The sequence below is a fragment of the Globicephala melas genome, chromosome 3 (genome assembly GCF_963455315.2).
Source record: "Globicephala melas chromosome 3, mGloMel1.2, whole genome shotgun sequence".
Taxonomy (NCBI): Eukaryota; Metazoa; Chordata; class Mammalia; order Artiodactyla; family Delphinidae; genus Globicephala; species Globicephala melas.
Window position 1 is genome coordinate 80,794,120 of NC_083316.1, and position 25,702 is coordinate 80,819,821.

Sequence of the window (25,702 nt, forward strand, 5' to 3'; positions counted from 1 at the left end):
TTTATATTAAAGATACTTGAAGTGGTTGCTGGAGATGTAGCCTAAAGAATAGAAAGAAGTCTTCAGAGGGAACATAACAACTCTTCAAATAGGTAGACGGTTACCAAGTAAAAAAGAGAGTAAAAGCAGAATCTAGGAACCAACAGGCAAAAAGTTTATTTCATTCATTTAGAATTGAGGAAAATACATAATCCTTCATTAAACAATCCATGCAGAAGCTAGAGATTACTTATTGATTGGTTGGTGACAGAATGTTATTCTTAAACCTAGAATTATAATATTCTGTTAAAGTTTTATAGTCCCTTATTAATCTTGTGTTTAAAGGGTGTTTTGGAGAGAACACTGACAATTAGTAGAATAACAAAGTTCTTTATAGAAAATAATTCAGATTTATATAATCTTGAAAAAACATAATCAAGAGATCAATAATTGTCTATGATTTTCAAAATGGTTTCTTCTGAGAACAAAGACTGGTCATTGATATTTCCTATATGACAATGGGTTCAAACAATATGAAGAGTATTCTGCTAGGACAGACTAATAGACTTCTATTAATTTTTAAGTGCTGGACAGGCTAAGGAGAGAGGTTGTGAAACTTTCATAACAGGGAATCTTTTATGATAGTATAGCATCTCCTTTGGATGTTTTAGAGATTCATCTTGCCATACATGTCTCAGACAGTATCTAATATGGTATCTCCATGGTTTCCTCTTCCATTCCTATGGTCTGAAAATTTCCTCGTGTGTTCTAATAGTTTCTGTTTCCTACTGCTTTTGGAATAGCTTCTCCATTGGTAAGTAATATTTTGCACAATTTAATTTTATGATGGTAATTAGTGTTCTATCAGTTCTTCTCTGTTAAAGTCACTAACTTTTATCCTTTTTATATTAGTTATGCTGGATTATTTCAATAAATTAGATATCTATATATTCATTTTAAGTAATACACATCCTATGCTTTTATGAACAATGTTCTCAAAAATATGAGGTCTTTCCTTATTATCAAGTATCATTAAAAACACAACTGAAAACATTTCTCTCTCTTTTTAACACTACTGAATCAAGCTGAAATCATTTAGACATATGATTTTCTTTTGAAAATTATAAAATAAATTTTGCAATTTCTAATTCTATTAAATGCACTATTTACTAAAACTTTTTTTCCTGGTTTATTTTCATGAAATAGAAACATGTTTAATCTGACTGGATTTATTTGGCTTACCAAATAAGTGTATAAAACAGTTCAGGGATGATATGGCAGCTTTACAATGCAGGCTTTCATCTTCCTACTCAAATATCTTTAACTACAAGAAGGAAAAACCCAAACCAGCTGATTTTATCTTCCTTTAAAGTGATTTCTTGAGCTCTAACTAAAAATTCCTGCTTACATGCCAATGTCAAAAATGTAACACAGGCCACCCGTGTTGCATGAAAAGTTGGGAGATCAGGAAACTTATCCAGCCACACAGCTGCCCCCCTCAGAATGGGTCCATATTATTAAGAAAGAAGAAAATGAACATCATTTATGCAAATAATTTCTGCCACAGGACTGAAAGGACACAAATTTCAAGGAAACAAAGAGTATGTAAAGATAGTATCTTGCAAAATAGGCTAGAAGAGTGTTCCCTTATAGGAAAACTGTCTCTTATATACGTATAGCCACTGTAGTCCACTGCTCTCTAATTCACAATATTTTGTTCAATAAGAAACAAAGGCATTCACAGAGAACGAACTTATGGTTACCAGGGGGGGAAGGGTGGAGGGAAGGGATAGATTGGGAGTTTGGGATTGACATGTACACACTGCTATATTTAAAATAGATAACCAACAAGGACCTACTGTTTAGCATAGGGAACATTGCTCAATATTCTGTAATAACCTAAATGGGAAAAGAATTTGAAAAAGAGTAGATACATGTATATGTATAACTGAATCACTTTGCTTACACCTGAAACTAACACAACATTGTTAATCAACTATATTCCAATATAAGATAAAAATTTAAAAAATAATAAAGAAACAAAGGCATTCAGTCCATTCAACAAATATGAATTAATCTCGCTATTATGGGTCAACAATACTTCAGGAAAATTCCTTGAAAAATGTTCATTGTTTCAGGTACAGTTCACCATGTAAATGAAATGAATACATGAGAAAAGAATGATAATATAATGCCCTTGCCCTCAACAAGTTCACCCTGAAACAAGTGACAAAAGAAGACACACAAATGACTATAGCACAGTGATATAAACACAAATAGAAGTATCAATAACATTCCATTGGAATAAAAAATAATTTATTCTCACTGGCATGGGGGAAGATCAAACAAATTGAAGGTAATGCAGGAACAAAGAGTATAAGAATTTTTCAAATGGGTCAAGGTTTTACAGAATATGGTTGGCAGAAACCATTCATTTTTCTAACAGATGTATTTAGACGTGGTTTTATAAACTCTTTAAAAGAAGCTTCAAGAGGGTAATTTAAAAAAGTAGATTTTATGGATCAGTGTTCACTGACCCAAAAAATTGCTTAGCCTTCCATGTCCCATGACTTAGTTTGTCATAATTTGAAAAATTTCTTAAAACCCATAGAATAATATTATAGTCCTGGAAATGATAACCCTCAAGTAGAAGATTATAGCAGAAGGCTGGCAGATGATTCAGGGGTTGTGAACTTTGCTAATAAAGTAAGTCAACTTTCACATCGAAAGACATAAAACACTAAGTGCTATCAAAGGGACATATGAACTCTTTAGCTAATTTTCCACCCTGTAATATTTTACCATTATACACTCTACATCCCAAACTGACATCCCTGAAATCAAATCCCATTATTAATTCATTTACCTATTAACACATAGGAAGCAACAGAACAAAATTCTTCACAGCACCTTGTGACTGGATTCAACCTCAGTGATTAAAGAAGAGACTGTCATTTTTATTAAAAAGGTTTTTTCAGGTATTGCTATCTGCATAGTAAGTTAAAAAAGAAATTAGTGAACTACAATTACCATTCTAAAAATATCCTTAGAGTTGAATATCCATTTCAAAAAGAAAAGAAGGAAAGAATATTTTGCTCAATGTACAAACTAGGTGACATAAAAGTCAAATATGTCCAGATATGACATGATTTTTAATCAAATATAATGGATTTGTTTTTCAAATAATATTCCTGGAGGCCAACAACATAAGGAAGTAAGAGTTACAGTGAACAAAACATGAGGTTACATTGGTTAACATTTCTTTGCCTACATCCCTTCAAAGACTTGAGAAAAATGAAGTTAACCAGACAAGAACAAACTGTGTATAAATAAAACATTCAATGAAAATCAGGAACTAAAATCTCTGAGAAAAGTAAATGTGTTTTCACATTAATAATAACTTGTTAATAAGTTATTGATTTACTTAGAGCTTTAATGTGTCAATGTTTATAATTACAATGCATGTGAAAATAAAAATGATGCAAATGTTTTCCACTGAGGAAAAGAAATCTATTGCTATCTGCATTACACACTCTCATTTTCTTAGATATTTATGAGAGTAGTACAAGATTTAATAAGAGCTATTTGTTTTTAAGCCATTTGTCATAAAATGAAGAAGAATCTCATCAAAAAATATGTTTTCCAAGTATTATTTATTTATAATAAATAATATATATTATCTATTATATAACAGCTCAACTATTAAGCTAATTTTGAAATTCAGTTTTGAATTAGCTTGAACTTTTTTTTTAATTTATATTTAAGTATAGTTGATTTACAATGCGTTAATTTCTGCTATACAGCAAAGTGACTCAGTTATACATATATACATAATTTTTTCATATTCTTTTCCATTATGGTTTGTCATAGGATATTGAATATAGTTCCCTGTGCTATACAACAGGATCCTGTTGTTTATTCATTCTATATATAATAGTTTGCATCTGCTAATCCCAAACTCCCAATCCATCCCTCCCCCTCCCCTACTCCCTCTTGGCAACCACAAGTGCGTTCTCTACGTCTGTGTGTTTCTGTTTTGTAGATAAGCTCATTTGTGTCATATTTTAGATTCCACATATAAGTGATATCATATGATATTTGTCTTTCTCTTTCTGACTTACTTCACTTAGTATGATGATTTCTAGGTTCAACCATGTTGCTGCAAATCACATTATTTCATTCTTTTTTATGGCTGAGTAATATTCCAGTGTATATATGTACCACATCTTCTTTATCCATTCCTCTGTTGGTGGACATTTAGGTTGTTTTCATGTCTTGGCTATTGTGAATAGTGCTGCAGTGAACATATGGATGCATGTATCCTTTCGAATTATACTTTTGTCTGGGGTATGTCCAGGAGTGGGACAGCTGGATCAGATGGCAACTCTATTTTTAGTTTTTTGAGGAACCTTCATACTGTGTTCCATGGTGGTTGTACCAATTTACATTCCCACCAACAGTGTAAGAGGGTTCCCTTTTCTCCACACCCTCTCCAGCATTTGTTATCTGTAGACTTTTTAATGATGGCCATTTTGACCAGTGTGAGGTAGCACCTCATTGTAGTTTTGATTTGCATTTCTCTGATAATTAGTGATGTTGGGCAGCTTTTCATGTGCCTCTTGGCCATCTGTATGTCTTCTTTGGAGAAATGTCTATTCATGTTTAGTTTGAAGTTTTAGTTGAAAATGAGCAACTAACATTTATCTTTGTGAAGGTTTCTTTTCATACTAACCTTCATCCATTTTATCTTTATTTGAAAACTTCGTGTATTTAACCATTCTTACAAAGGCTCTGGAAAACTGAATAGACCTCCTGGTCTCTGCCGCTGGCCTTGTGCTCCTAACCTCAACTCCATCTTCTTCAGTTTAAGAAACAGGATATTCTATTTCATATACAAGAGACAATAAGGGTGAGACACTTTAAAAAGCACCTTTTCTTTTATTATTTTTCCACTGTACCCAAAAGAAATGGAACAGATTATCCTGCCTTTCATAAAGCTTTGGGTAGCTTCATAAGTTACCTACAAATATGATTTTTTAAACTGAGTTTGTATAAATCTATTTGTTGTTTTAATGCCCTTTGAATTTTAGTTGTTAACTATCATAACCATATTTGGAAAGTATGGCTTCAAGTAACCCATTGTTCAAGAAACAATCCTATCACTCCCAGTTATAGATACATCCTTTTGAACAAGTGACTTAAGTCTTCTAAGTCTTCATTTGTTATCTGTAAAGTGCGGATGACATTTATTTCGCAAGATTTTTTAAAGAGCCAAATAAGATAATAAATGTAAAGCATCATAATGACTGACCCACTAAATATTAAAACATTATTCACTTTCTCTCCTGGCAGCTAATATGTAAGTTGTTCTATTTGTTAGGCATCATTTTGAATTAGAAATTAACAAAAGTATATTTTAGTGATTTCAAGAAATCAACTATATATATCATTTTTTGCAGAAAGTTAAAGGTAGCATCTTGACATTATAACTCTAATAAGTAAGCAAATCTAAGAATCAGATGATGCCTTATTGACTGTGTGATTATACTTAGTCACCTTCCGGGGTTCACTGTTAGTTTTCTTAACTCTAAAAGTTAGCACAATTTATATAGTTTTCTAAAAAATATTTTCTTCAAAAACATGAATCTGATGGAAAATAAAATAGTAGGAGAATTATGAATAGAGCTGAAAGAAGATAAAACTCACTTAGATAAATAGCTATTTGTTTTGGTGTAAGAGGAAATGTATTTTTTTGTTGTTGCTTGTTTTAAATATTTCAAATTTTATTCTCTTTTGATATAAAACTATGGAACACTCATAGTTTTTGTCTAAAACTATGGATCATCTATACCTTGTTAGTAAGTACAAGAGAAAATGTATTAAACAGTATTTAGAAAGCAGTACCAGTAAACTTTATTAGAAGCATTAGATGTGTTATTAAAGTTGATATTAATTCATAATCTGCAATTGTTAAATGTGTATAACTTAATGTTAAAATCGCACCTTTATAATCTACAATTATAAACCCAGATTTTCTGTAGGCTTCATAAACCAGAGAAGTAGCTCAAATGTGCAAGAGCCAAGGGATAAATAATATTATAAATATACGTAACTATAAATATATATGCATTATATTTATGTGTAAATATTATACACGTAATTATAGGCATAATGTTATATGTGCATGTGTATATATGTGTATATCAGTTATATTACCTAATTAAAACCATAACCTATAAATAGTTACTCAAGCAACTATATTACTAGCAGTGTAGTCATTGTGTTTTCAATGTTGGTAAAGTTATTCAAATTTTCCACTTTCATAAAGTCCAAATTGAGCTCCAGATGCTGAAACTCTCCTTCTAAGTTAAAAGTTTGTTTCATATCCAAACCTTTCAAGTGCTAAATATTTGCTGAAAATTGGTTGAATCTATAACTGCTTTGGAGTTGGAAGAGTTTTAGGTATTATATGCAGTCATTCATTAACTTAGCTTCAGCAACTGTAGACACTATGTCACCCTGTATCTTCCTTATTTATATCTTTTATCAGTAAAGTAACTAATCTAGTTATCATGCTATCAGCCTATTCAGTCAGTGCTGAACTGAACCATTTCATGATTTCTTTTCCAGAGCACCTTTAGTGGAGGCACAGGTGAGAGCTGGCATTCTAGCTTCACTGAGTCTCCCTCAGAAACTTCTTTGCTCTGTGGTTTGTAGATAAATATCAGTGTTCTTCTATGTTCTTTTGCAAGGAGCTACCTTTCCTGAATGTTGATTTAGTAGAAACAATTCTAGGTGCATGCATACATATTATCTTATTAATGAATATGTATAATACCATGAAGTAGTTATTTTTAATTCCCATTTTCACAAATAAAAGAAAACTAAGAAAAATTTACTTTTCTTACAACAAATGCACATTGGTATATAGGAAAGTTAGGGGAGTTCATCTGATTTTTGTATCATCATCTTGAGTTGAATATTGACTCTTCACCATTTCTATAATGCATGCATTTTTTAATTTAACCATACCAGAAAAATAGGTGTGTTTCTTACTCATATTTCACAGATGAGAAAACAGGGCACTAAAGAGCTTAAGTATCTTATTATCAAAAACAATATTTAATTGATAAAATAAGGATTTATCCCCAAGATCATGTGACACAAGAGCTTCCACTCCTAACAACTACTTTTATTAGTATAGCTCAAGGTGGCAAGGTTCACAGATTAAGTGTGATCAGAAATATGTAACTACAAATCATCAGGATAAACAAAGGACTCCTTTCTAGTCTTAAAACAAATGATTTAATCTCCCCGATATTCAAAGGAATTCGGGATTTTGACTCCTATTGCATTGAAGCATAATAAAGTCATGACTATTACAATAACTATATTCTGTTATTTACATAGATTCAAAATTAGCCAAAGATATTTTTTCCTGGCATAATCTAGAGGAATATAATTCTAATTCTCATTTATTTTAGGTACTGAATATTAAATTTTTAAAAACTTAAACTAGTACATTTTTGTTCAAGAGTCTTACTACTTTCTTTCCACATTTCATTGCCCTTTATTGACTCCTTATTTCAGAGCATAAATTTTATTGTCACTCTTGTCAAAAATAATTTTTAAAATTTTACCATGGAAACAATTATGCACACACATATAACTGATTATTGTTCATCAGGAATATATCATGGTATGAAAAGAGGAAAACAGAATGCCTTGATCTATGAATATATTGAAATTTTAAGAATATGTTGATTATTATATCTAACATTCAAATGGGTAATTTAAGTGTCAATATCTATCTTTTCCTATTGATCTAATCTATATAACCATCTGTCTATAAACACATTTATACACACAAGCACACATATATATGTGTATGCATATTGTTTATGTGTATTTACATAGGTGCATGCATGCACACACACACACACACGCACACACATACATATAGACAGAGGAAGAGAGGTGACATACATTAATTTAGCCCCAATAATAATTAGATACCTAGAGTAGTAAACTGTATAAATGCTGCAAACGAAACAATGTTATCCTATCCTTACCCTACAGAGTATTATAATGGCAATAGGAAGATTAGGAAGATAACAAAATCCTTACTATCAACACATAAAACACATGTGATATAGGCAATTTCTAAATTCAAATGAATGTAAAGATTAAGTGTAGTTAATTAGAGAATACATTTTCAAGGCAATGAGTCTTATGCATGGAAGACCTCAGATGTAGAGAATATATCTAAAAACATGAAGTAAATTTGAGAATAATACTACAGAGTGATAAGCACAGAACACAGTTGGCCCTCAATATCTGCAGGTACTGCATACATGGTTTCAAGCAACCATGGATTAAAAATATTTTTTTAGGGCTTCCCTGGTGGCGCAGTGGTTGAGAGTCCACCTGCCGATGCAGGGGGAACAGGTTCGTGCCCTGGCCTGGGAAGATTCCACATGCCGCGGAGTGGCTAGGCCCGTGAGCCATTGCCGCTGGGCCTGTGCATCTGGAGCCTGTGCTCTGCAATGGGAGAGGCCACAACAGTGAGAGGCCCGCATACCGCAAAAAATATATATATATATATTTAAAAAAATCCATAAACTTCAGTAAAGCAACTATACTCCAAAAATATTTTTTAATTAAAAAAATTAAAAATATATATACAGTTGGGATTCAAAAAATGACAGTTATCAATGACCAAAAAAAAAAAATCCATAAACTTCCAAAAAGCAAAATTTGAATTTGCCACACAACAGCAACTACTTATGTAGCATTTATGTTGTATTTACCACTCTTTACACAGCACTTACATTGTTTTAGATATTATAAGTAATCCAGAGATGATTTTAAGTATATGGGAGGATTTGTGTAGGTTATACGCAAATATTATGCCATGTTCTGTAAGGGATGGCGCATCCGCAGATTTTGGTATCCAAGGGGTGGGTGGGATGAGGGGGGTCCTTGAACCAATCCCCTGTGGGTACCAAGGAACGACTGTACTACATGAAAACACTATATGAAAAACACAGAAAAACCTGGGTTTTATAAGAGATTCTCAGAGAATCTACTTTTGGAAAGCAGAAAGGCCATACTTAGAAATATTTATGTAGAAGACTTGGATGTTAAAATAACTTAAACTGATAGAAGTAGAACTGCTGAACATCAGTCTATGGTGCTCAGAATGAATCTCGCTAAGGAGACACAAGAGATACTTATGTTGAGCCAGAGGTGACAATGAAGAAGTTTTGGGAAGACTGGAAAAGCACTATACATACATCCATCCTCTGAAGCCTACTTTTGTTCGTAGGACACTTCATTATCAAGGAACAACCTCACCAACAAAATTTGTTTCCCAATGTGGAATAGTAGATTGAAAAACTGGCTACAATCCCTCAGTCTTCCTTATGTTCACACCTTTTAAATGTTGCTTTACATTTATTTCTATCAAGGAGTGAAGTTTCTTTTTCCATCTCTTGAATATGGGCTGTCTGTGTGACATGGTTGGCCATTAGAATGTAGTATAAGTGACAGCATGCCAATTCTGAGTGTAGGGATCAAGTCCAGAGTCACTTCCCCTCTTTTCTTTGAAATCCTTCTCAGTTATCATGTAAATAAGTTCCAGCTTGCCTGCTGAAGAATGAGAAAGAACAGGGAACAGAGACAACCTCCTGGCTACAGTAATTCTACTTAACCACTTCCCAGTTGACCATCCTGTTGAGCTCAGACACATGTGTGAGCCTCGCCAAGACAAGAACAACTGCCCAGATAAGACCAGCCCAACTGCCAAGTCATAGACTCAGCAGTTAAACCACTAAGATTTAGAGTCATTTGCTATACAGCAAAAGCTAACTGATACACATGGTCAATATCCTCCTGATGAAGGAATAAGGTTACTGTAGTTTATCACACAGGCAATCTAAATGCATTCCTATGTATAGTAAAAAGTTTAATTGACACTTCACTCAATTATAAGATAAACTTCTTTTTCATCAAAATGTATTAGACAGGGCTTCCCTGGTGGCGCAGTGGTTGAGAGTCTGCCTGCCGACGCAGGGGACACGGGTTCGTGCCCCGGTCCGGGAAGATCCCACATGCCGCGGAGCGGCTGGGCCCGTGAGACATGGCCGCTGAGCCTGTGCGTCCGGAGCCTGTGCTCCGCAACGGGAGAGGCCACAACAGTGAGAGGCCTGTGCACCGCAAAAAAAAAAAAAAGAAGTATTAGACAAGTCAGAGGTATCAGTCCTGCTTCTTTAAGTTATAATTTGAAATGAATATGCATTGTGATTTCTTTTTAATTTTATTTATTTTTGGCTGCATTGGGTCTTCGTTGCTGCGCGCGGACTTTCTCTACTTGCGGCAAGCAGGGGTTACTCTTCCTTGAGGTGCACGGGCTTCTCATTGTGGTGGCTTCTTTTGTTGCAGAGCACGGGCTCTAGGCATGCGGGCTTCAGTAGTGGTGGCGCGTGGGCTCTAGAGAGCAGGCTCAGTAGTTGTGGCGCACGGGCTCAGTTGCTCCGTGGAAAGTGGGATCTTCCCAGACCACAGATCGAATCAGCGTCCCCTGCATTAGCAGGCAGATTCTTATTGCCTGCCATTGCGCCACCAGGAAGTCCCTGCATTGTGATTTTAGTCTCCGGTGAGTTCTGCATTACTGCTCTTGCCATATGAACACCAGGAGCTTTGTTGATTGTCCAGTTCACTTCTGGAATAATCACTATACAACCAACTTCTGGCTTTAAATCATTTTACATTAGAATGCCACACAACTGTCTAAAACATCAAAGAGAAGAAAGGAATTATTCTGCAAAAACATTTTGTATATTTTTAGTTAGGCTTAGTGTAACTCCAGATTGAGAAGCTTTCTAACATTTCACATAGTTGCCTTTCTTTGCAGACTCTGTATGTGTATGTGTGCATCAAATAACGAATGGTAATATAAAGTAAATTGCCTTTCTTATGGTCCAATGTTAATTAAAACCAAACATCCCTTCCACAATGCAGCTAATGTACATTAATTATTCTGTCTTGTGCAGATGTGACATGAGGGAACATGCAATTATTAACGGGAAAAAAAGTACACATTGTAACAATAATTGTCCGCAATGTGAAATACTATTGCTTTTCCCCTATGAGTAACTTGAATACTTGCCAAATAATCCTCTCTCCACCATTTAAATAATGTAAATTGTTCTTTCACAATAATATATACTTAGAATTACCTTTTTATAGAGTTTAACTGGAACATGTTTATTTCCATTTACCTTCCTTCCACAGTTTTAAACAATGCAAAAATCACAATAAGTTTTTAACGTTTTCTACTGGCATAAATTTAAACATAAAAAATGAGTGTTATTTTATAGAAGAAAGAGCATTGATAGCAGTCATAATTAACTTTGAATGCTACCCTTTTCTCTTTAAACTTGAGAAAATCTTTTTACTTTTCAGAGATTATTAAGTTGAAATACGAATACCTACAAGGGTAGTAGATGGAAAGTGCTTGTAAAGATTATAAGATAACATGTATAAAGTGGCCAAATCACAAATGATCTTTCCCAAATTGCTCTGTTATTAGGAACAGAAATTAAATCCATTGAGATAAATTTAGATTTTCAGATATCTAAACTCTCAATCTCAAATTATCTTTATCTGTCTTTTAAATCCTTTACCAAAGGACATTTTCTCTGCTTCTAAATTATATGATAAACATTTGAGGACCTCAATCAAATGCTGATACATCAAAAAAAGAAACTTTCTGAAGGACAACCACTGTCTCCCAGAGACTTTGTGTTCCCTCCCCAAAGGAGAAACTGGTGTTCCCCAAAGTGATGATGAAAAGCATGACTGAAAGGCAGAAATACAGCAGAGACCACTTTCGGCCCAGCACTGGTAGAGTAGATGAAAATGGTATGATGAAAGGTACTTGCAAACATGGGAAAAGAAGGATATAAGGATTTAATGGAGGTTGTACCTATATTGTGGAGGAGAGAAAATGGCTTGCTGAGAAATCAGTATTTAATTGGTGGACTACAGAAAAACTTTAAAAGATTTTAAGTGGAGAATTGATCAAATCAATAATTTATAATAAAATGTTGGTATCAACACATTTACTGATGGAATTCCTCTGAAAGATATGTCTAACTTTGCCTCCATAGAGTTAGTCTATACAGAGGTTTTCCAAAAAAATTTTTTGCCAACATTTACAAAATTGGACATATCACAATTACAAAGTGCAGACTTATGACTTTTTTAGGGTTTATTTGAATTCAGAAGATACATAAACAGAAAGCATAAATTCCTACTCAGCAATTGTAGTAGGTTTACAGATAAAGACTTAGTATCATATTTTGAGACACTGGAATTAGCAGCTGTGGCTCCCTCTGCTCTGAATTTATGCCTCCCACCAGTACATTTCATTTATCCATGGCTTTGGTATATCTGAGACAGCTGAAATCTAATAGCTGTATCCCCATTCCTAGAATATATCCTACCCCATATAAGTCCACAAAGTACCTTCAACAGTCCAATACGTTTGTGCATCACAGGATTTTCAGTACAGGCGTTCTTTGTTTTACTACACTTCGACTCATTGAAGGCTAGATGACGGTTAGCATTCTTCAGCAATAAAGTTTTTTTTTTTTGGCGGTACGTGGGCCTCTCACTGTTGTGGCCTCTCCCGTTGCAGAGCACAGGCTCCGGACGTGCAGGCTCAGCGGCCATGGCTTACGGGGCCAGCCGCTCCATGGCATGTGGGATCTTCCCGGACCGGAGCACAAACCCGTGTCCCCTGCATTGGCAGGCGGACTCTCAACCACTGCGCCACCAGGGAAGCCCAATAAAGTATTTTTTAATTAAGGTGTGTACACTGTTTTTTTTTTAGACTTAATGTTCTTGCACACTTAATAGACTATGGTACAGTGTAAACCTAACTTTCATATGCACTGGGAAACCAAAACATTTGTGTGACTTTCTTTAACTCGATGTTTGCTTTATTGTGATGGTCTGGAACCAAACCTGCCTGCAATACATCTGAGGTATGCCTGTTCTATTATCCACATAAGTTGATAAAATGTTTATTTCAAGTCTATTTTCTCAGGCAATTGTTCTGGTTAACAATAAGCGAGAATGTTTATGGATTAAAAAATTTAAGTTTAGAAGTCAAACTTTATATTTGATTATGCCTTCATATTTATTATTTTAAAGAAAGTTTAAATTCATTTCTTGTATTATCAAAGGAGAGGGAAAGACTCTCATTTAAAAATTGTATACTCAAAGAATGCTAATTTATTACATTGATGAGTTATAATAAATTGTGTCTACATGTTTATTTAATTTCACTTCATATTTAAATATTATATGAATATTTATTTTATCACTATAGTAAAAAGTTTTGCATTAAAATGATTACTTTTTGATTATAATACATAATAATTTAGCTAAATGAGTGTCTCTGTATGAACGCACTTGATTAGGCATATATGTGTCCTTGATCATAAAAATAGGGGGTTTTTGGAAGTTTGGAGGTGCATAGCTGAGACATTTAGAATACTACAGTTTTGACACTATTGGGGTTATGTGATTGATTTCTGACTAACTATAAGGTAAAGTCAAGGGAAAGGCAAAAATGAAAAAGGACACAGATGGGCATGATGCTCCTGCTGGCTGGCAAATCAATTCCTGGCACTTGAAGGGAACAAAGGAGGAGAAGGGATTTCCATATCTTAGATACATGCTGTGTCAACCAGAAGCTCAAGAAAACACAGGTGGTATAAAAGTAAATCTTTCTGGATTTTGTAACTTTCAAGTTCTAATTTGGTAGGTTTGCACCAACTGTTTACATAGCCATTGAGTCAGGCCCACAAGCTTAAAAATAATTATTTGCTCTCTGAAATAATTTCATAAAATAAACCAAGTCTTCAGCCTTTAAATCAAAAAATAATATAGTGTTAAAATTATGCCATTGCTAAGTGTTCATGTACAGTCTGTAGAATTAAGGCTTTCTGCTGGTAGTTTTGTTATTTTGACCCAGGATACCAGGAACATCTCACCAATCACCTCTGATGGTCCTCACTTGAACACACACACACACACGAAGAGATGGATATACAAAAGAAACAATATACAAATTAAAATTCCAGGGTATTAGCATATAAGCTGAAGTCACACCATGAAACAGGTCTGGTAAAGGCTGTGATGCAGAACATAGTTTAATGGAAGCCCTTACTTTCCTTGTTTCTTAAACTTGGGCTTTATTTGCTTCATCTGCCTCCCTAACAGGAATCAAAGTAGCAGGGCAAGTGAGATCATCAGATATGTACAGCCAACAGCCCACTTAGGCAAACCTTAACCATACCAAAGTGGATGGTACACAAAGGAAATGGAAAATATGAAAGAATGGAGGAAGCACCACAGCTTTAGCACAATGATCTCACCTTCTAAAATGTATCACCCTATCAATGCCTTGGACTCAAGCAATTTGATCTGTAGCTTCTCCTCTACAGGAAGTGCTGGTGGGCGGGGGCAGAAAGAAGGAAGTAAAAGCATTATTCTAAGCCTTCTTTTTGCCCCTCTACCCTCATACTGCCTGTTTCTATTCATTTTATAAGTTCTGTTTATGTCTTAATAGATAAAATTAACTTCCTAGAATCATCAGCACACAGACTATTTGTATCCAGGTTTATAGATATTAAGTATATCCTCTGAAAGTGTTCTGTTTCTAAAGAAAAGGAAAATGCATTTCAGAAAAAGGCCATTAGTGAAAAGATACAAAACTTTAGCATTTTGCCATCTCATTTTGAGATGCAGTTCTGGACTTTAGGAATTTTAAATTATTCCTCTGATTCACAGACAAAGCAAAGTTCAGTGAGGCAGTATTTTCATTAAGAAACAGTTAACTCAGTAATGGTCTGGGCCAACTGGAGAATGAAGAAAAGCAATTTAAAAGTGCACAGGATCTTTTTTAAGAATAATCACTTGTTCACCATATAAAATGAATAATTTAGATGGCCATTAGGCACAATTATTATAGGTGGGCAAAGGCAAATGGAAAATTGTATATTTTCATGGTTGCTAATTGCATCTTGGTTGAGGAAGAGAAATTCATGCATTTGCTGAATTGAACTAACACATTAAGACAAAACAACTATTTGGTTGCTTGTGAACTCATCAGAGTTTTAAATTACACATCGATCTATCTTTTTTCTAGTTTTTAACATTTTATTATGTAAAATTATATAAATACACCAAGCATCCAGATTCAACAATAAGTCACAGCAAGTACTGTTTCACCTAAATCCCCACCCAATTTCTCTAATTACCCCACTCAGATTATTCTGATTAAGATTTATACATCCAATCATTTACTCTGTAAATTTTTATATTGATTTATCCTTATGTTCAGTTTTGATACCAATTCTGAGTTCTCATTTTTTTCCCAAATTACTGAAGCAAAGGAAGTGAGCCACATTTAACAACATATATCACCACACAGCTTTTCTTTTATGAACACACTGTTGTGGCTGATTCATGAGATAAAGGTATTGAACATATTTCAGGCTGCCTCAAGTGATTGTCATCATTATTTCTGTATATTACTTATAAAGGGGCTCAATGAATGCTTGTAGAATGAGTTCAGAGAATCTATAATTTATGACCAATTACTCTCATAAAATTCATGTCAATATTACATAAGAAAAAACACTCATAATATAAAAGCTATAACAGTGTCTACCACATATTGTCAGAATTAAGTTTGACAGTGCCTATACAGCACTTAACAAGTCCGGATCCGTGACGTACTATTAAATATTTGACCTTAATAATCATGTTGTTGTTTGTTATTAAAAGTGATTTTGTAATAGTAAGCACAAAGGAATGAGGATCTGCAAACTTTTCTGGGGCAGACTTGCCCACCTCATCATTCATAGAAAAAGAACTCTTCAAAACCTTAAAAACACTTTAGAGCTTAGATTTATTTCTTCTGTGCCAATGGTACCAAAAATAGCCTATTACCCACTATATTGATACTTCAACCACAGTGGTAGAACTTTAGTTTTTTTTCTCAGTGCAGGACCTTCAAATACTCTGGATATCAACTATGTAAATATTCTAAGAGTGATGATCAATAGCTATTGCTCTCTTCCCCTTGAAAATTTGCCTAGAATCCCACTAATTAGTGAGGCAGTATGCTCTTGCTCTAGAGCTCTAATCTCTACATATAAGAGTGTCACCTTGGGAGAGAAATTGGACCAAGAAGCGGGAGGGTGAATATAGTTCATTACTACGAAAAGTACGTCAATCAATCTAGAAAAATTATTAAGAGAAAACAGAATTGAAATTTTGGTTAGATATTTCAGTAGCATAAACTATGCTCTCCCCTGCAAGATACTAGCAGTCTAGTTGTGTAATGGACTCTAACACACATGAAATAATTTGACAACTATGTTACACTAACTACTTTAGTTCCAAAATATAAATGTGGTATTAAAGTACATAATTAAAACTTAACTTATGGAGAGTTCTCCAAAGAAGACATACAGATGACCGAAAAGCACATGAAAAGATGCTCAACATCACTAATTATCAGAGAAATGCAAATCATAACTACAATGAGGTGCCACCGCACACTGGTCAAAATGGCCATCATTAAAAAGTCTACAAACAATAAATGCTGGAGAGAGTGTGGAGAAAAGGGAACCCTCCTACACTGTTGGTGGGAATGTAAATTGGTACAAACACTATGGAGAACAGTATGGAAGTTCCTTAAAAAACTAAAATAGAACCACCATATGATCCAGCAATCCCACTCCAGGGCATATATCTTGAGAAAACCATAATCCAAAAGGATACATGCACCCCAATGTTCACTGCAGCACTATTTACAATAGCCAAGACATGGAAGCAACCTCAATGTCCATCGATGGATGAATGGATAAAGAAGATGTGGTACATATATACAATGGAATACTACTCAGCCATAAAAAGAATGAAATAATGCCATCTGCAGCAACATGGACAGACCTAGAGATTATCATACTAAGTGAAGTAAGTCAGACAAAGACAAATATCATATGATATCACTCACATGTGGAATCTAATTAAAAAAAAAAACGATACAAACTTATGGTTACCAAAGGGGAAACACTGTGGGGAGAGATAAATCAGGAGCTTGCGATGAACACACACACACTACTGCATATAGGACAGATGACCAACAGGGACCTACTGTATAGCACAGGGAACTCTACCAATATTCTCTGATAACCTATATGAGAAAAGAATCTAAAAAAGAATGACTATATGTATATGAATACCGGAATCACTTTGTTGTACACCTGAACCTAACACAACATTGTAAATCAACTATACTCTAATAAATTTTTTTAAAACTTTATCTATAAAAAATATATAATACACACAAGAATTATATAAGAATATATGTGATTATAAATGGGGTCAAAATAAAAATTAGTGGTCCTTAACTGAAGTATGGTCAGAAATCATCCCCAGAAATTGTGATTATGTAACTCTGACCTAGACCCTCAAGAATTCGTACGTTAAAAAATGTCTAGAGGAAATTTTGATAAAGACTCCTTATTGAATGACACTGGTATGAAGACTATGACGTGAGCTGTACATGTTTACAACGTACAACACAGTATATCTGCAAAAATCATCTCCAGAAGAGGTAGCATGTCACTGTATGCCTCCATGGCTTCCCTGACTGGCCTGTCAAAACTATGTATGTGACTAGCACATAACAAGCACTAAATTAATATTTGATTAACTTTTTATTTATTTATTTTGATTAACTTTTTATTTATGAAGCAATGAAAGAGAAGTTAGATTTTATTGAGTCCGTCAAATAGAATATCAGAGAAAACTGACCAAATATCGTAATTCACAGTGAATTAAAGAAAAATAATTCATTAAGCAAATGAGAGAGCAAAAATCTAAGGCTCAGGTTTATTGCATGAGATGTACTGAGTGTAGGTGAAATCTAGAGCATGGAGACTCAAGGTAGGGCCAGAAAAGATACATAAATGTTTTCCATGGATGTATGTATATTATTTTAAGAGGTCTTTCTGGAAACATTGTTAAAAATTAATCTAAAAAGTGACTTCTGCTATTCAGATCGGGATAAAATCTTCATTGTATATTAGAAACTCAACATTTCTCTCAAACTATTATGAAAGTTGCATTAATTATTTTAGAAGGCCAACATATATGTCAGAGATGTTCTCTTAGTATATTTGTTCATTATATGCTTGGTTTGTGTGTCCTTTTTAATCAAATGACTGCAATAACTGTCAATATAGTACCTAAATATATTACCTGCCATGTTAATCAGAATATGCTAAACTTTATCATATAACATTTTCACCTAATATTCAATACACTTAAAAATTTTTTTTTTAATTATAGCTAACTTGAATAGCTTACATCTTGCAGCACGTTAGGTTCTGTATTGCTTCACTACTAAATTTTGGTGCGCCCTAAGTGCTCAATTTTACAACGAAATGAAAACACCATAGAAAAACAGTCCTATTACTGTGGGAAATGTGCCAACTACTGTATGTGTAGTTTCTGCCTAATACTCTAAGGGACAAGATTTATCTCCTGGTCTGAGACCTCTTCCAAATATGGAGATAGAAGCAAGAACCAATTAAATATCAGGCAAATATTTGATCATATTCTGAACCATGTTATTAATAAGCTGAACTGATTTCATTCCACTCTCTTGCTGAGTTGCCTGCATGCCTTAGTCCACTTGGGCATGGTGGAGGTTAGGGTTCATTTTTTAGAGAAATGTATATAATGTTCTTTACTTTCTGTGTTAGTAAACCAGTGATAGCCAATGGCAACCCTGAACAGACTTTGTAATTACAGTGGAGCCCATTTTCTGATATCGTCTAATAAATTAGTGAAGAAACTTCAATAAATGTTCAGAGTTCATCCATATTCTTTCAGATATTTGTCTCTAAAGCCTCAGGCAATAAACCAATCAAATTTAAATAATTTTTTTAAAAGCCATTCCAGATATTGCTATGTCCTGACATGCCTTTTTTTTTTTTTTTTTTACCTAAAATGCTCCAGGTGTCCATATCTTGAGAACTGTATAAGCCAGTCTTTAATAGAAAGTTTCATTTAGGGGGAAAACAGCATAGGGTAGAAGTGGCAATTTTTTTTTTCCACCCAGGTCTCAGTGAAGAGTGAAAACTCACTTAAGTGAAAATGAATGTATCATCTGCAAAGACTTTTTTGAGACATAAATATTTTTATTTTTATTTTTTTTTTTGCGGTACGCAGGCCTCTCACTGTTGTGGCCTCTCCCGTTGCAGAGCACAGGCTCCGGACGCACAGGCTCAGCGGCCATGTGTCACGGGACCAGCCACTCGGCGGCATGTGGGATCCTTCCCAGAGCACGAACCCGTGTCCCCTGCATCGGCAGGCGGACTCTCAACCACTGTGCCACCAGGGAAGCCCTCATAAATATTTTTATTAACAAGGCATCAAGGAAGTCAATTTACTGATGATTTACGGATGATCATTTCACATATTTAAGTTAAAGAGACATTTATTAAACACCTGCTAGGGCTGAAGCACTATATTCAGTACTTTAGACCTGCCCCAGGAAAGACTATCATTACAGTGAGAAAACAGAAAAAATATGTAAGCATAGAGGAGGGACTCTTAGCATACCCTGGAAGGTTTTAGGATGTTTTTTATATGACCTTTGCCATTAATAAAACCTATCTCAAGTATAAATGTATAATTACTTGTATAAGTTCATTACTTCTAGACTGCAAGGTCCATGAGGATGGTGAAAAAGTCTATTTTTGACAGCTTTACCTCCAGAGTCCAGCATAGTATTTAGCACACAGTAGGTACTCTTGTTTGTTAACTAAAATAGCAAGTAATATGAGTTCTGTGTAAGTTGTGATCAAAAGATAAGTTAACACGTCAATCTAAAACTCCCTAACTATCCCTCCCCGCCACGATTTCCCCCAGATAACCATAAGTTCTTTCTCTAAGTCAGTGAGTCTGTTTCTGTTTTGTAAATAAGTTCATTTGTGTCCATTTTTTTTAGATTCTGCATATAAGCGATATCATACAATATTATTTAAAATGGATAACCAACAAGGACCTACTGTATAGCACAGGGAACTCTGCTCAATATTATGTAACAACCTAAATGGGAAAAGAATTTGAAAAAGAATAGATACACGTATATGTATAACTGAATCACTTTGCTGTACACCTGAAACTAGGACAACATTGTTAATCAACTCTACTCCAATACAAAATAAAAAGTTAAAAAAAAAAAAGATAAGTTGAATTAGCTGGGCAAAAATGTTTGCTGGGAAGGGCGAAGTTGAAGTGAAAGAAAGATGGGGTAGGATATTTGTGGATCCACTGAGTGGAGATCACAAGCCAAGGTATGGAGCCTGATAGGTGTGGGGTGCCACATGTGATATAGTTCCAAACAGGGCATTCCTGGAGATGGAAGCCTGAAAGTTAACTAGGGTTTATCCAAAACATGATAGGCTATGTTTCCCTTGGTAAGGAGCTAAAATCCATGCCTGAAGGACAAAGATGGCATAAACTTGCACTAATACTATCACTACCTTCTCAAATAAACCAAACAGGCTTAATTATTTTGTCACTGATCAAAGCACACTTTCATGCTGAGCCAATATGGTCTCTGAACAATGGATTTAAGCCAAAAATAGAAACCTTTTTTGCTGAGCCTGTTCAGGACAAAGAGAGGCTGTACAAGTTTTTCACGAGGGAGTAACAGCATCAAATGTGTGGTTTAGCTTACATTTTGTGTAAGGTTGACAAGAGATACTGCATGCAGTGAGATAATTTATGAAGTAAATCTAATAATTTATATGAAATATAAATAAAATATTCTATATTAAGGAAAAATGCCATGTGGAGCCTTGTTTTGTAACTGTTGATTAATTTATCCATTGTCATTTTGTCAATTTCCTAACCTATTTATTTGTTCAGTTTTTATTATTTCTTCCTTCTCCTTTTTACTCCTTTGTAGTAGAACTTATAGTTTATTTTAATTCCATAAGAAATTGTTTTTACTGTTTATATACTCAGTAAGATTTCAAGGTACTGGACTTCCCCTCTGGAAATTGGGTTAAATATTTTAATATCTACAGTCTTTTATATATGGCTTATTTCTTTAAGTCTTCTGATAGAACATTCTCATACTACATGAGCTGCCCTAGATTAAAACAGAGCTTACTTTGGGTATAACTCATTGATTAGTATTTTCTTATGGAAACAAATAAAATACATCCTTTTAAACAAATTCCCTACGATAATTTTCATTTTACTTGTCTGGAGAGAATGAAATATGTTTATTAATATTACCTCCATTTTTAATTATTTTTCTTTATTAAATATAAATCTGCATATATTCTAAAGAAAGGTTTACTATGTGTTTTAACTCTCAGATATAATTAATTAATTTTATTCCAATGCATTTTTCTTTCAGATAGTTTTGATGAAAGGGAGAGCAACTGCCTGCATACATTATTTTTTTCACTTGCAATGTTTAAAAAATGGAGGTGATAGAAAGATATTGTCTTACAAAAATATATCGCACAGAAAACTAGAACCAAATGCCCAAAGACTGTCAAACAAAAGCTGTAAATCAGAGGTTGAAAGTTTGATTTCACAATTTTCTAATATTTACCACTTCACAATCCATCACGAAGTTGTTGATCTAAAAAAACCTAGGATCAGGCATCTAACAGATTGCAGTTTTGTTCACAGTATTTCCATAGCAGTGAGTTTTCATTTTTCTACTTAAAGATTTCCAAATATTCATGCCTAATTATACTAGTACAGTACCATATCATTGATCAAATTTTTTTCCCATAATCATTTTAATAATAACATCTAAATACTTCAATTTAAGCCTTATTCATTCTTTCCTCAACAAATTTTTCAGTGTCCTTGAATACAATAAGACGCAAATAGTCTGTTTCTTATGACACTTTCACCCACTAACTTTAGCATCATCAATGGATCTTGTATACAATATTTCTTTCTCTGGTATTTGCCTAATGGAAATTTCCTATTTCCATTGTTCCTTCTACATTCTACTTTAAGAAAGACCTGCTCTTCTCCATTATTTTTTTCAATTATTCATTTTTATAAGGAGGATCATGAATATTTATATTAGTCCACAGTTTATCCATAATTTGTATATCCATAATTTATCATAAACTGTTCAAAAATGAATATCGTTATTCATTTTGTTGTTCAAATTGTCCCAGATTTGGCCATTGAGATCTTCATGTTGGTGCTAGTGTCTTTTTTTATGACTTTACCATATTTTTGAGCAGTTCATTAATTAGCATCCTGATGTTCTAGACTTACCTTGTAATTCACCTAACCTCACAAGATTTTTCCAAGGAGCCCTGATTTTTTTTTATTGGAAAATAGTATTTAGAAAGCAAGGTTTGGATGGTAGTTGTGCTCACTGCCATTAGATACTGTTCCTACATACGAACATGTACATCTATATATTTCTATGTCTACCCATTTGTGTGAGTGTGTGTGTGTGTGTGTGTGTGTGTAATCACATTGATAACTCTCATTCCAATCTATCACTACAGGGATCACTCTAGGCTTCCTCCTTTCCTTATTTGTAATTGTTTTCTCTAATAGTGTGAAACCTGACTGTCATGCACAATATTTTTACTTACTGTAGTGACACACGTAAGTAAAAATGAAGATGTTTCAGAATCACAAATTCTCCTGTAAGAAACAAATTTATTAACTAGAGTTAATAATCAACTATAGGGCTTCCCTGGTGGCGCAGTGGTTGAGAGTCCGCCTGCCGATGCAGGGGACATGGGTTCGTGCCCCGGTCTGGGAAGATCCCACATGCCGCCGCGGAGCGGCTGGGCCCGTGAGCCATGGCCATTGAGCCTGCGCGTCCAGAGCCTGTGCTCCGCAACGGGAGAGGCCACATCAGTGAGAGGCCCACATATCACAAAAATAATAATAATAATAATAATAACTATATTTCAATAAAAATTTTTTGAAAAAAAGATTAATATGGAGTAAGACCAATAATTTGTCAAACCACTGACAGAACGAATTAGTACTCAGTTACAAAATATGTCAATTATGTCTTCAAATTAATGATTCCTAATAGTATTTTTAATTTAAATAAATATGTGAAGCAAAGGACTTTGAGCCTGTGATTACTTACACATCCTACTCATCTTTAAGAATTTAGCTGAAAAAAATTGGGATGAAAAAACAATAGAGAGATAAATAAATGTAGACACAGGCATACATCATTTTCTTGTGCTTTGCTTCATTGTGTTTTGCAGATACTGCTTTTTTTACAAATTGAAGCTTTGTGGCAACCCTGTGTCGGGCAAGTCAATTGGCACCATTTCTCCAACAGCATGTGCTGACTGCAAGTCTCTCACATTTTGGTAATTATCATAATATTTCAAACATTTTCGTTATTATTACTTTTGTTATGGTGAGCAGTGATCAGTGAGCTTTGATGATACTATTACAATTGTTTGGGGGCACCACCAATCACACCTATATAAAATGGCGAACAATCAACAAATGTTGTGTGTGTTCCGATTGCTCCGCCAACAGGCAGTTCCCCCATCTCTCTCCCTCTCCTCAGGCCTCCCTATTCCCTGGGACACAATATTGAAATTAGGCCAATTAATAACCCTACAAATGTTTCTAAATATTCAAGTGAAAGCAAGAGTCACACATCTCTCACTTTAAATCCAAAGCTAGTACTGATTAAGCTTGGTGAGGAAGGCATGTCAAAAGCTGAGATAGCTGCATCAGCTGGAAGCACTGCTTGGAAGGCAGAAGCTTACATGGCTCTCTACAGCGGGGCACCGAGACCACCAGGAGCACGTGAGGAAGAAGAAAAAATGTCTTCTGTCCTCTACTCTGTATCCTGTGTAGAAGGCTCCTGATCATTCTCTCACAGCATTTATGTTCTTCTTCACATACCTGGAGAACTCTATTCTTCGTTCACTTTGCTTTCCTAAGAGTTCCTCTAGTGATCACTTTGACCATTTTCTCTTCATTTGTCCTCCTCGAGGACCTCGTTGTAATTATCTTGGGGGCAGGGCTGCTCTATGAAATATACTGCGGGAGAACTTTCTATGCCAGAATGCCTGTTCAGAAAATCCTTGAAAAATTCTTGGAAGTCAGTCCCAGCCATCTCTGTTTCCGTGTAATTAACAGTGCATTTATTGCTGTTGCCATTTTGGCTGTGGACTTCCCACTTTTTTCCAGAAGATTTGCCAAAACTGAGCTCTATGGGATAGGAGCAATGGATTTTGGAGTAGGAGGTTTTATTTTAGGGACTGCAATGGTTTGTCCAAAGGTTAGGAGAAAATATACAAAAGGGTCCAGACTTTGTTATCTTACAAAGTCATTGTACTCTGTTTGGCCATTACTTTTCCTAGGAATGGGACGATTAGTCATTATAAAATCCATAGGCTATCAGGAACATTTAACTGAGTATGGAGTTCACTGGAACTTTTTCTTTACCTTAATAGTTGTGAAATTGATAATATTAATGCTATTGATTATTTTTTCCCTAAATAAATCCTGGATTGTGGCCATCAGCATTACTGTATTATACCAGCTAGCCTTTGATTTTACCCCACTGAAACAGTTAATTTTATATAGCACTGATGGCCGTGGCACAAGGGTTGGTTTATTAAATGCCAACCGAGAAGGAATAATTTCTACCTTGGGGTACATGGCAATACACATGGCTGGTGTTCAAACAGAGTCATACATGCTTAGAAAAAGATCACACATCAAAGACTGGATAAAAGTAGCATATTGGATTCTACTGACAGCCACTGGCCTCTTCATATCTCTTTACATAGTTTAGGTAAATGTAGAAGTAGCATCTGGAAGAAAGGCCTATTTAGGCTTTTGTATTCGGATAGTTGCTTCTTGCCTGATCCTTCTTAGTAGTTTATTACTGGGTGATATAATTTTGAGTTTTGCCAAATTTCTAATTTAAGGGGCAGCAGTACCATGTTCTTAGAAACTTATCCAGTCACCTACTGCAAATAAAAAGCATTCAGAATCTCTATTCTCTGAAGCTGAAAGAAAGGAACGCATTCTTTGTTTAATCACAGCAATGAACAGAAACCAGTTAATTTTCTTCTTGCAGTCAAATGTAACAACTGCCCTAGTCAACCTGTTGGTAGATACATTACACAGCAGTACCTTGTGGGCCTTATTTGTGCTCAATCTGTACAGGTTTACCAACTGCTTAATTATATATGTGCTACACTTGTAAGATAAGACAATAAAATTTTGGTGATCAATACGGGTAGTATATGCTTTGAGCAATATTATATTTTTTTCTGTCTAAACGTATATTTTTATTATTTTTTTTGAATTTTTGAATTTTATTTTTTTTTTATACAGCAGGTTCTTACTAATAAAAACCTAACTGAGAAATATTATTTTAATGAGGAAGAATAAATATAAAATATGAAGAAAATGGGTTTTGGCAACCCAGGGTTAACTGTATTTCATTATAAAATTAAGTTTCACTCCTACTCTAACAGTAGTGATGCTTAATATTTTAAATGTATCTCAACACTATGTAAAACAAACCAATACCAAAGAAACATAGCCTTGTGACTTGTTAGAATAT

General features: G+C 34.5%; 1 long non-coding RNA gene and 1 pseudogene across 1 annotated transcript in view; one reads left to right on the forward strand and one right to left on the reverse strand.

The window, feature by feature from the left end:
* The window catches only part of LOC115848100 (uncharacterized), a 359,433-nt gene that overhangs the window by 72,015 nt on the left and 261,716 nt on the right, over positions 1-25,702 (reverse strand). The window lies entirely within an intron of this gene.
* Positions 20,350-25,363, forward strand: LOC115845285 (phosphatidylinositol-glycan biosynthesis class W protein-like; annotated as a pseudogene).